Raw genomic sequence first — 12681 nt, 5'->3', positions numbered from 1 at the left:
CACCAGCCGCTCCCAGTTTGCCTGTGCGACCCCACTGCTCCGGATTTCAGCCCTGGGGGCTGCCCTAAAGTCCTTTCCTCCGCCGCTACCGGTCTGCGAGTCTGTGCCCAGTCCCCAGAGTGCGAGGCTGTTGCTCACCGGCGGTGTAGGATCCCCACGGCCAGGCATCGTCCCGCTGCCATTTATCCTCCGATATCTGCCCGCAGAATCACGGCTCCTGGCTTCGTATGTTAAAACCAACCGGCTGCGATATTCTGTTTGTAGAGATCCAGATCTTCTTACATCTCAGGCTGGTTTTGTGGGTGCTCAGGGTGGTCTGGTAGATATCCAGCTCAATCCCAGGGACCAGTTGAAATAGGGTCCCCTACTCCTCCACCATCTTTCCCCCTTCCTTCAATAATGCTTTTAAAAGCTTTTAAAAATTGCAAGCTAAGAAAGCATATTAATTTGCTCTATGGAGTTGACAATGACTCCTTAAATATTAAAATATATCTCCTAAAGTCCCAGCCAGTTCCTACTGCAGTCCTGCAGTCTCCCACCTCCTCTTTCCTTTCAACATGACAGATGGCGCTGTGTCCTTTGTTTGCCAAGGACTGCCTGGCAGGTGGAGTGGCCATGGCCATCTCCAAGACCGTGGTAGCATCCATCAAGTGGGTCAAGCTGCTGCTGCAAGTGCAGCATGCCAGAAGGCAAATCACCACAGATAAGCAGTAGGGAGGGCATTATAGACTGTGTGGCTCATACCCCTGAGGAGCAGGGAGTGCTGTCCTTCTGGCATGGTAACCTGACCAATGTCATGAGATGCTTCCCCACCCAGGCTCTCAACTTTTCCTTCAGGGATAAATAGAAGCTCTTCCTGGGTTGTGTGGACAAGAGAACCCAGTTTTCGCACTACTTTACAGGGAGTCTGGCATTAGGTGGTGCCAGTGGGGCCACATTCTTGTGTTTTGTGTATCCTCTTGCTGCTGCCCACACCCATCTAGCAGCTGATGTGGGCAGAGCTAGAGTTGAAAGGAAATTCAGAGGCCTTGGTGGCTGCCTGGTTAAGATCTACAAATCTGATAGGATGAAGGGCCTGTACCAGGCTCTAATGTGTCTGTCCAAGGTATTCTCATCTACCCAGCTGCCTACTTTGGTATCTCTGACACTGCAAAGAGCATGCTTCCAGATCCCAAGAATACTCACATCTTCATCAGCTGGATGATCGCACAATCCATCACAGCGGTTGCTGGGTTGACTCCCTATCCATTTGACACTGTTTGTGTCAGTATGATGATGCAGTCAGAACACAAAAGAACTGACATCTTGTACACGAGCATGCTTGACTACTGGAGGAAGTTTGCTCTCGATGAAGGAACCAAAGCTTTTTTCAAGGGCGCATGGTGCAATGTTCTCAGAGGCATGAGTGGTGCTTTTGTGCTTGTCTTGTGATGGAATCAACTAGTTCAGGTAAGTTTTTTACCTAGTTTTTTCCCCCTGTGAACAGGCATGTATTATATAACATACCTAGAGTATTTTCAACAGACTATTAGCTGTTTATCGTTGGCAACTATTTACTGGTTCAAAATGGGACGCAATAATATTCATCTGATCCATTTGTTCTTAAAGCCATTTCCATGATGATGAGACTTAATTTCATTTTTTATTTCAGTCACTCCTGTTAAATAAATTTGAACAAATAAAAAAGATCTGAAATTAAAAAAATGCCTCTTAGAAACAACTACTTTTAGTTTTTTCATAAAGAATATTGATCTATTTTTTTTTTCAAACAATGGATAGATTCCAAAATTCTTTGCAACTAATTCATTAAAATTGTATGACTAGGTCTCTGGGAGTATACTTATCTTCTTATTTTCTATTGAGAGGGCCGGGTATTTAACTAAAGACAATCTCACCCTATGAAGACAAACATTTAAAATGGAGAGTTCTCAATGACATTTCAATTATTTTTTACATAATTTTATTTCAATATAATCTTTTTTTAAGAATGGCCCTAATTTTTCTTATTAACTTTCTCAGAATGTCACTGATTTCAGTAATTTCATATTCATCTGTAAACAGATTTTTCTTTGGATTTATTTTATGATTATATTACTTGCACATCACCTGTTATAATTGTTTCACTATGGCTTAGTCCCTTTTCCTTTAAGTACTGGGAGTAACTTTGTGTTTAGTGCTCTAACCTTTAGCAAAACCTTCCACCATAATTTGCTAGGGATAAGAGGTAGTTAAGAAATCAGCTTTACATTTGAATACCAAAATTAATTAAATGGACATCAGTAGGATTGTTTTAGAGCATGTGTCCCACATTAGACGTCCATTTTCCTAACCAATATTTGTTTATAAAGGTCTACATTTCTCAAGAAAATTGTTAGTAAGTAATGTTTACATCTTCTTAAAACTATTTCAGTGCTATGACTTCAAATGTTTTCACTCAATAGGTACCCTAGGGTTCTCTGAACTTTCTAGTGGAACATAGCAATATTTAAGTTTTCAAAAAACTAACTGAACATATGGGTAAGTATCAGAACATTACAAGTAAAAGTGAATTGAAGGATGTATCCCTTCCTAATTGTATTATTGAAATGTACAAGAATTCAAGTTTTTTTTCACAGACTGTCTAAACTTAATTCTGTAGAGCAATTAATCCTCTATTTGTTGCATGAACCGCTTCCTTTCGGGTCACTGAAATTATTAGAAAACTGTTTCCTGGAGTGGCGGGGCTCACTTTCTCTCTTTGAATATAACCTACTTAGAGGAGTGAGAACAATTCTTTATGTGTATATAATAATTTTATAGACTCCATGCTACCTAATTTGAAATAAACTTTTGGGTTTAGACGAACAAATTGTTCATCGTGTCTATTAAATTTTTACCTTACTTTATGAACTGTAGATACAGCCTGTTCTTATTCGTATTCACCCTCAGTACTTAAGCCATTGTCTTTCACAGTACGTGAACCCTGAATTAAGGTGGTATACAAGTAATGTAATCATAAAATAAATCCAAAATTGACAAGATTGGTCTTTCCTGCCACAATTAGAACTCTACTACTTTGTTTTTGAAGTACATTTTGTCACCCAAGACCCGTGATTCAGGGAAATTATCAGCAACTGTGAAACCATATCCTCAGCCTACAGTAAGGAGATAGTAAACACATTTTACTAAAGAAACGCAACACATTTATTCCTCTAGATCTTCTAAACTTCAGATAAGTCAGATCATTAAAGATTTAAAATCTAGATGTATTATTCCTTTGTTAAATTAGTTTTATACAACCATGACAATATCTATTTAGCTTACACTGAGGAACTATAACAAATACGTTACAGTTACCCTAATTGTTTTAGCAAATCAATTATATAAATCAATAAATATTCCTTGAATAATGTCTATGGGACAGACTATAATGCTATTCACATTTCATGGTGCCATATTCTGGGAAACTCCTCAGGGGTAGATTTTTCTCAGTAGTTTTCAGGGCCTGAAAAATATTCCTATATAGAATAAATGACAAGTTTTATGGCTGAATATAATCTGATTAATATAGCTGATTTTGTTTCATTTTTTTCGGATAATGGAATTTGTGACTTACCTCTGGCTAGTGTGAAGAATGTGACAGTGTATATTTGTACAGTGATCTCACCCCCTGGCTTCATCTTTTTTTCCTCTTGCATCCTAAGTATCTGCATTCACTCAGGGCCTAAGGCAGTTCTGACTTGTCTTAGTTCCTTCGCTTCAAAATGGTGACAGTAGAAATTTGAGATTATGTCAATAGGGAGAGTATCAAGCTTGTGACAAGTAGCAGGAGTTGCTGTCAGGAGCCTAAAGGAGGCAAATAATGGAGGGGATCGGCAGAGGCTCTGCTGCTGACTCTCATGAGTGTGCATAAATACGTGAGCTTCCTTCAGGGAAGTACAGGGGCTGTTGTTCATGCATCTTGCCGGTGTAGCTGAAGCCAGATTTACCATATTTTTACTGTTCTGCTGTCGATATTTTTAGTACAAGCTCATGTAACTTGAGGAAAGAGGCCCCATCAGGAAGCCTGTGTCTAAAACCAAAAACTTTCATGACCTTATTTCCTACACTATCAAATATAAACTCCCCAGAAAGACTTAACAGCTTTGACAATGCAACTAGATGTTTCACCAATACTTCTTCACCTTTATTTTTAGATACTTTGTAAATATATCATGTTCATTTACTCCACCAACCAGTCCCTTGTTTATCCATCCATTTATTCAACTGACATGTTAATATTTATTAGTTTTAAGGTAATGGTTATAAAAAACCTGCTATTATGTATATAATGTAACACTGACAGCAGCATCCCCCTTTTACATTATTATTTAGGATTAAAAATGTGAACTTCCTGAGAGAACCAGTAATGCCTAACTCCCAGAAGAGTGACTGATAGTAATTCTTAAGTCCAAATTAAAATAATTTTATTTTTGTGCTAATGAGCTATTATAAAAGAAGAAGAGCCCAGGAAATGTCAATATATTTAATTTATAAAGATTTTATAATGTTTTATTTTATGTTTACTCTTTATTTTATAATGCCACATAGAATGCATTTTAGTTCAAACAACTTTGAGGAATTAAAGAATTAAAGTGAAAGTTCATTAACATGTTACTCTGGGGAGACATTTATAAACAAGTTACAATAAACATTATCTATGTTATATTGAACTGCACTGAAAACCAGAACTCACACTTCCAGTAAGTCAGACCACACTGTTCTATTAAATGAAGATGTATGAATCCTCATGTCAAGATATTTATTGGGAGCCCAGGAAAAAAAAAAAAAACAAAATAAAACAAAGCAGAACATCAATTAGCCTCAGTAAGTCCAAGGTGAGACAGGACCAGCTGAGTGGAATGATTATTCATGCCAGCAACTGGGAAATTAAAAAAAAAATTCCCAGCAACTGGGAAATTTAAAGCATTTTAAAATTTTTTCAATTTAAAAAACTTTAAAAATATTGAGAGAGAAAGAGAGAACTCTGCAACTCAAAATGTGGTGCATTATAATGACATCATTTGGAAGCATGCAGAATAGCAATACTCCTCCTCCTTACTGAATCCAAATGTATCTTTATCAGGACTTCCAAGTAATGTGCATGTACATTAAAGTTTGAGAAACACTGCCATAAGTGCTATGGAGACCAAGACAGAGATTGTTAGCCTCCCATCAAGGACAAATGGACTACCAAGGAGTAATTGAAGAAATGTTATGGGCTTGTGAATTGTGTACCTCTCCCTTGAAGTGACTTGCTATGGGCTGTTATTGTGTACCTCTCTCTGCCTAGAAATTCCTATGTTAAAGCCCCAAGTACCTCAGAATGTGTCTGTATTTGGAAATTGGGTCTCTAAAGAGGTAATAAAGTTAACATGAGGTCATAAGAGTGGGCCTTAATCCAATATGACTGGTGTCCTTATAAGAAGAGGAAATATGGCCACTGATGGGTAGAGAGGGAAGAGCATGTGAAGATACAGGGAGAAGACAGCCATCTACAAACCAAAGAGAGAGACATCAGAATACAGAAATCCTGCCAACACCTTGATCTCACAGCTCTAGCTTTTGGAACTGTGAGGGAAATAGATTTCTGTTGTTCAAGCCATTCAGTCTCTGGTACTTGTTTGGCTGCCAGAGCAAACTAATACAGGTCTATTCATGAACGTGCGGACAGAGATAGGAATGGTAGAGTACTTCCAGACGAACAAATCAAAGAACTGTCTCCACTTCTAGGTCCAAAGGCAGCTATAACTGTAGAAAAACATTCCCTTGGAGAAGCTATGGTCTCAAGAAGTTGAATGTAGCTGCCAAAGAATTGTAAGCTGGCAGGAAAGAAGCATGGAGAATAAATATCCACAACTCTTACTACTTCTGTCCTTCAGTGTTTTTGTTTGTCCTGTTGGCTAACTCTAACTGGCAGCCAGAGGGCAAGGGTGTTCTGATGATGCAGTTTGTGTAAGTTAGCCTCCTAGGGGAAAAAAACAAAGTAGATGATGATGTGAAGTAGATTGGAAAAGCAAATAGAAATTATGCAGCAGAACCGCTTATCTTCCTTCCTTCCTTCCTTCCTTCCTTCCTTCCTTCCTTCCTTCCTTCCTTCCCTCCTTCCCTCCTTCCTTCCATAAAAATGATCCTCATATTTATGCAGAGTAGGAAAACACCCAGCTAAAAGACTGCTTTTCTAATGTCCTTTGCATCTATCTGTACATAGCCACATGATTAACTTCTTTTTCAGACATGAATAGAAATTGATGGGTGGAACTTCAAGTCATGCTCCTTACAAAGGGATGGAGCTAGGTGAAATGTTCCATTTGCACTCTCTCCCTTCTTCCTGAAGCCTGTAATGGATCTGACTGATGCTCTGACAGCCATCTTGGACCATGGCATGAACTTGCAGTGGAAATTCAGAGCAGATATATGGAAGGGATTTGGGTCTCTGATAACTGTGAAGCACCTCCAAATCCCTGAGTATGCCACTTTGGCATGAGTATTATTTTGATGTGAATGCAATTGAGAATTCACATATGTAGGAAGGGTTTTCTGCCTTCTCTTATCTGCCCAAAAGCTGGGCATAAATTTCCCTTTGAGGAAAGCCTTCATCAGAGAGAGAGAAAGGGACTCTTATCACCTCAGATGAGGAGTTGATACCAAGATCAATTTGCAAAAGCAGCCCTTACTAAAATAGTTCCTATCTTCCATTAGTTCCTTCATATATTTTCTAGTTACTTCCCCACATATTACCATCCCTTGAAACCCAAACCCACCTCCCTTTGCTAAAAAGTTATATAAGCCCCCAAGTCTAATTGCTTCTTTGAGTATCATTTCTTTTCTGTGAACTCCCATGCAGATAAATATTAATAAAAAGTATGTGCTTTTTCTTCTGTTAATTTCTTTTATTAGTTTAATTCACAAGCCCCCAGTCACTAAATCTAAGGTAGTAGGGAAAAGTTTTTCCTCCTGGCAGTATAAAGTTGGGCTGAATTCAAACAGGTACAGAAATGAAGGTGAAGGAAGGCTATTTAAGAAGCTTCACAAAATAATGAATATATATTAATTTTTTTAAGTTAAAGAATGTCTCAGAAGATTTTCTGAGGTAAGGCCTTCTGTGCAACTCCAATAAAATCACAGAATTGTTCCAAGTGTCATATTTCTTACCTGCAAAAATAGTTTAATAATAACATCCTTGGTACACTTAGATAATTATTCTGAAACTATATATGACAGTACTTGATGACTAAAGAATGAAGAAAATGAGATTAAGAATCAGAATTTTGTGATCTAGTCCTAGCTCTTTAACTAACTGGACCTAAGTAGTCACTCTTTTGGCATTGATAGTGTTCTTTTTTAAGATGTATTTATGTATTTATTTATTTATTTGAGAGAGAATGAGAGAGAGGGAGACATGTGAGTGGAGGGGCAGAGGGAGAGGGAGAAAAATAGACCACCGCTGAATGGGGAGCCCAACGTGGGGTTCTATCTCATGAACCTGACACCATGACCTGAGCTAAAATCAAGAGTTGGATGCTTAAATGACTGAGCCACCCCAGTGCCCTGATAGTGTCCTTTATCAGAGGCTCAGTTGGATGGAATAATTTAAACCGATACAATGGATTATTACTCAGCCATCAAAAATAATGAAATCTTGCCATCTGCAACAACATGGATGGAACTAGAGGGTATTTTGCTAAGCGAAATAAGTCAGTCAGAGAAAGACAAATACTATATGATTTCACTCATCTGTGGAATTTAAGGAATAAAACAGATGAACATAGGGGAAGGGAAAGAAACATAAAATAAGACAAAAACAGAGGGAGGCAAACCATAAGAGACTCTTAACTATAGGAAACAAACTGGGTGTTGCTGGAGGGGAGGTGGGTTGGAGGACAGGGTAGCTGGGCGATGGGCATTAAGGAGGACACTTGAAGTAATGAGCACTGGGTGTCGTATGCAACTGAGGAATCACTGAATTCTACCTCTGAAACTAATAATACAGTATATGTTAATTAAATTGAATTTAAATTTAAAAAATTTAAAAACTTTCTTAGATTTTAATAATTTTTGACAATTACATGATATTATTTTTATTTATTAAGGATTATGACATAGGTTTAAATCCAATCTCTGAACTTTAGTTTCTGTAAAGAATCTACCTACATAAAAGAATAGTGAATATAACATGATGTTAAATCCATATTAAATAAGCTATTTAAAAATGAGCTTCTACTATATCTCCCTGGGTTTTCAATACCAAAAGAAAACATGTTTCACTTATTTATGATTGTTTTCATTTTTTAGGTCACGAAGTTATGGGGAGATATAACATGATTCTGAGGAAGTATGGATTGAATTAGGGTTCTAACTCTGTAAGAATAAAAAAGCTCCTGTTCTTTTCAACAATAATACTTTTTTTTTAAGATTTTATTTATTCATTTGACAGAGCGAGAGCGCGCACAAGCAAGGGAAGCAGCAGGGACAGAGGGAGAGGGAGAAGCAAGCTTCCCACTGAGCAGGGATCCCGACGCGGAGCTCCATCCCGGGACCCTGGGATCATGACCTGAGCCGAAGGCAGATGCTTAACCAACTGAGCCACCTAGGTGCCCCAACAATACTACGTTTTTCTATGAACTATGATTACATATATATATGTATGTGTGTGTGAAGATAAAAATATCATTATTAAATTATATTTTCTTCTATGCTATGTGTTATTCTAGATATATTACTTGCATTCTGATTGACCATAAGGAACTCAACTGTGTTCTTTCCTTAAAATGCATGTGTGTTTATGTGTCTGTGTAATATTAAAAATTGAAAAGAGAAATACACAGAAAATACAATTCAGGGAACTGTAATGAAAAGATAGGGGGGAATCAACACAGATTTTCAGAAGGAAAAATTTCCAATTATGCCAATGATTACATGAAAAACAGATAAGAAGGCTTAGTTGTCAGGAATTGTGTCATGCATCTGGTAATGGAACATAATTAAGAAGGAAGATTATATCAATCTCTCTTTGCATTAAAGAGTGTTGGTAAGATAACAAAAAATATCAAATGTTGGATAATAAGCAATAATTCATCTTTGTGTTTAGGAATCATAAGAGTAAAGCTGATAATGCTCTGCTGAATTATTTTGTTTCAATCGATTGGTAAATATTTTAAACTCATAATTTATAACCATATCCATTTATGAATATTTATTACTCAGATAATGGGTTAAGTCATTCAGCATAAAAATGTCAAATCTATATTGGTTACTATAATCATTTGAATGATGTAATTACCATGTATACCTAGCTTCTTTATCCATTATAACATAAAAAGAAAACAGTAAAATACAGAACCGAAAATAAACAAGAGCTAAAAATATCTAGGGTAAAAGAAAGATGTTACTCTTGCATCCTCCTCTGAATACAAAAGTGGGTTTTGCACCCTCTTAGGAGGTAAGACACTAAGAGGCATGACTCATACTTTCCCTTTTTTACCTCCAAGTTTGCATAGTGTTTTCCAACCAATAGAACTGGAAAGGTCTTTTGGAGTGCTCCAAGCTTATTTTTAGTCTATGTTCTCTGTTTATGTTCTATGATCACCTGTCTGATTCCCACTGGAGAGGGCTTGACATACCACCAGCACTTACCTTTTTCTTTACTTTGATGGAAAGATTTTAAAATCATAGAATTATAGGAACTTGAGGAGGAACCCAAGAAGAGACTTGGGTTATCCAGTACAATTTTCAATTGTATGTTCAAATCCCCTCCTACAATATTTATGATACAGTGTCACTGAACCACTAGTCATACTCAATAGTGATACTTTAATTATCAGCATTTCTTTAATTGAGCCAAAATCTGCCTTTGTTTTCCTTTCAGCCTTTCCTATATATTTCTGCTGTCCGGAATTACAAATAGATCATCCGCCTGCTCAGCAGCAAAGCTGTCCCAGTGTGTGTGTATGATACTTTTGGGGCACACATTTATTTATCGTACATTTTATATATTTGATTTTTTGGTTTTATTTTTTATTGAGGTATATAAATTACATGACAATTCACCCATTTCAATGTGCCATTCTACAAATATTAACAAATACATAGAGTTGTGTAAGCACTATCACAATCCAATACAGAACAGTTCTATTACCCCCCAAAAAAGGATCCTGCTCCTTTGTACTCAACCACTCCTGCCACCCCTAGCACTTGGTGGTGACAAAGACTCTCTCCTTGACCAGACTTTAGTCAGGCTCCTCTGAACCCTTTTCTTGACTAGGTCTTGACATTAGGTTTTCATGTTCATCTTTTCAGAGCCCAGTTTTATCAAGAATCCTGCTAAGTCAGTGTAGGGAAAATCTTCCCACCTGTGATATCTGATCATCCTGGCCTGCCTTCAACAAGAATCTTGTGAGGTCAATTTTAGCAAAAATTCTTCTTCCCCTGATGTCTCCTCTTAGTAATTTTCCACCCACTGATCTTCTCCCCCAACCTGCTCCTTGGTGATAAATCCCCCTTGTTTTCTTTGTATGTAGAGTCAGGCTTGATCTCTCTCCAAATGCAACACTCTTGACACTTCTGCCCATTACAACAGTCTTGAATAAAGTCTTCTTTTATCATTTTAACAAGGGTCAGTATATATATATATTTTTAACATCATGCAGAGATAACCATTCTGAGCACTTTGCTTTGGACTCTAACAGTTTTGTTTTTTGAAAGTACTCACACATACACTAATTCTTTATAAACTTTGTGTCCTGGGTTCCATGCCATTCCCTATCAAGGGTTTTCACTCTACTATAAACTGTAAATATATTTTAGTAGCTAGAGTTCTTACCACCTTTGTTCATAATTATTTCATGTTCTCTAGCAGAGTTAATTCACTTTTTCTTTTATGATTCCATATGCCTATATTTCTTACTTAATTTCATTTTATCCAGTAATATAATTATTCACATAGTTGATTCTAACATTCAATTGTAAGCTCTTTGAAGACAAAGACTGAAACTTTTCAACTTTATATTTCACAGACAGCTGAAAATATCATAATTGTGACTCAGTTTCAAAGAGTGAAATTAAAAACAATCTTAACCCTGTACTGAAGCCTTATTAGAATGTTTTTCAAGAGTGAAGATCACAAGGAAATCCATTATTAAAGCACCAAAAGAAAGTAGATTTTTTTTCCCTGCATTCCAAATTAGTCTTTAATCTAGCATAACTTTTACAGAAAATGGAACTTATCCTCAGAGAATTTAAGTGTTTTATCCAGGTCAAGTCAATGGTTATTAACTTAATCCTAATTGGAATTAATAAAGAATACTGCAAAATGTGTGCAAAATCTTGTCTTATGTGTATATTTATATATGTATCTATATTGATGGAGAAGAATTATCCCCCCCCACACACAATCTAAGACCTCAAAACACTTAAAAAATAATCAATTCATATTATCCTAAACATTTTATCATGGGGATAGATAATAGATAACCAGGTCTTTTTTGTTGTTTGCTTGTTTTATTTTGTTTCTCAAATGATTTCATGTTGATAAGCAAGGAAGGCCTCTGGATAGAGGCAACATAATGTCAAATCTTGCAAGTTATCATTTAATTTTGTGCAATTTTCATGTCTATGAATTTTGCATTTCTATAATATTTTCCTAACTGCTTATTCCAAAGAACTATTTCTTTAATGTATGAACTTTGTACACCTGTACTCATTTTTAGTCCATGATGAGACAGAGTTCAATAATTTTAAATAACTAACTAAAAAGCCCACTTAAGGGTTAAATGTTGCATGCATATGTCTAATTATGTCTCTGGGTTCCTCTGGAAGGAAATATGCCTTTCTTTGCTTGCATGAGTCCTCAAATTATTTCTGACTCCTACTGATAAAGAAGCATTTGTCTGGTATCTCCTATGACTGAGACTGCAGTGGGTTATCTATGGCCTGAAGGGCTTAATCTTGCCAACAATCATTCATGTCCCGTAATTGTAAAGCATTTTGGTCTGAGTAGAAGCATTTATTATGCAACAATGCTTCATCAAAGGTAGATTTAATTATAAATTAAAGAATTGATGCAATTCTTCCAGATACTTTGACACTTCGAACTGAGTTATCTGAACAATTACAATTTGAATTACTTAAATAGTTATCCCAACTTCTCATTTGCATGAGTAAGTATACAGAGCAAAATGGTACTTAAATCATGCAAGAAGTGTGAAAGCTCTTAGAAATCATCTAGGTCAGTACTTCTTAACCATTTGGGGGTGGGTGGTGGTCAGGAGTCCCTTTGAGTAAGTGAAGAAATGATGAATATTATTACTTAAATTAAGTAGCCATCAAAATTGGTTATTACATGTCACCCAACTAGTTACTGAGGTAAAAATTTAATCTTTCTGGATCTCAAATTCCTCTTCAATAAAGTAAGTGAATTGAATTAAATAAACTTCAGTGTCTGATGCTTTCTAATAACTTATTTTATAAGGAACATAATATATTAACTGATCAAATATCAGAAAATATCTAAAGATATTATACTAATGAGACATTTTACATATGTTATGAAACATATGTAAAAACTAAACAATAAATGACATCTTAATTTACTATGCACAAATTACTGTTTTGGACTTTGAAAAAGATTTCAGAAGTTAAGTCTCATATTCAAGGAATTTCTAG

The 12681-nt window shown here is 36.3% G+C and overlaps 1 pseudogene; it reads left to right on the top strand.

Moving 5' to 3' along the window:
• Nucleotides 1-557: 557 nt before the first annotated feature.
• LOC118529518 (ADP/ATP translocase 2 pseudogene) lies at nucleotides 558-1431 on the top strand (annotated as a pseudogene).
• The last annotated feature ends 11250 nt before the right edge of the window (nucleotides 1432-12681 follow it).

This window comes from Halichoerus grypus, chromosome 5 (assembly GCF_964656455.1).
Source record: "Halichoerus grypus chromosome 5, mHalGry1.hap1.1, whole genome shotgun sequence".
In the NCBI taxonomy this organism is placed as follows: domain Eukaryota; kingdom Metazoa; phylum Chordata; class Mammalia; order Carnivora; family Phocidae; genus Halichoerus; species Halichoerus grypus.
The sequence above is the reverse complement of the archived record's forward strand: the minus strand, read 5'-3'. Positions and strand labels throughout refer to the sequence as shown.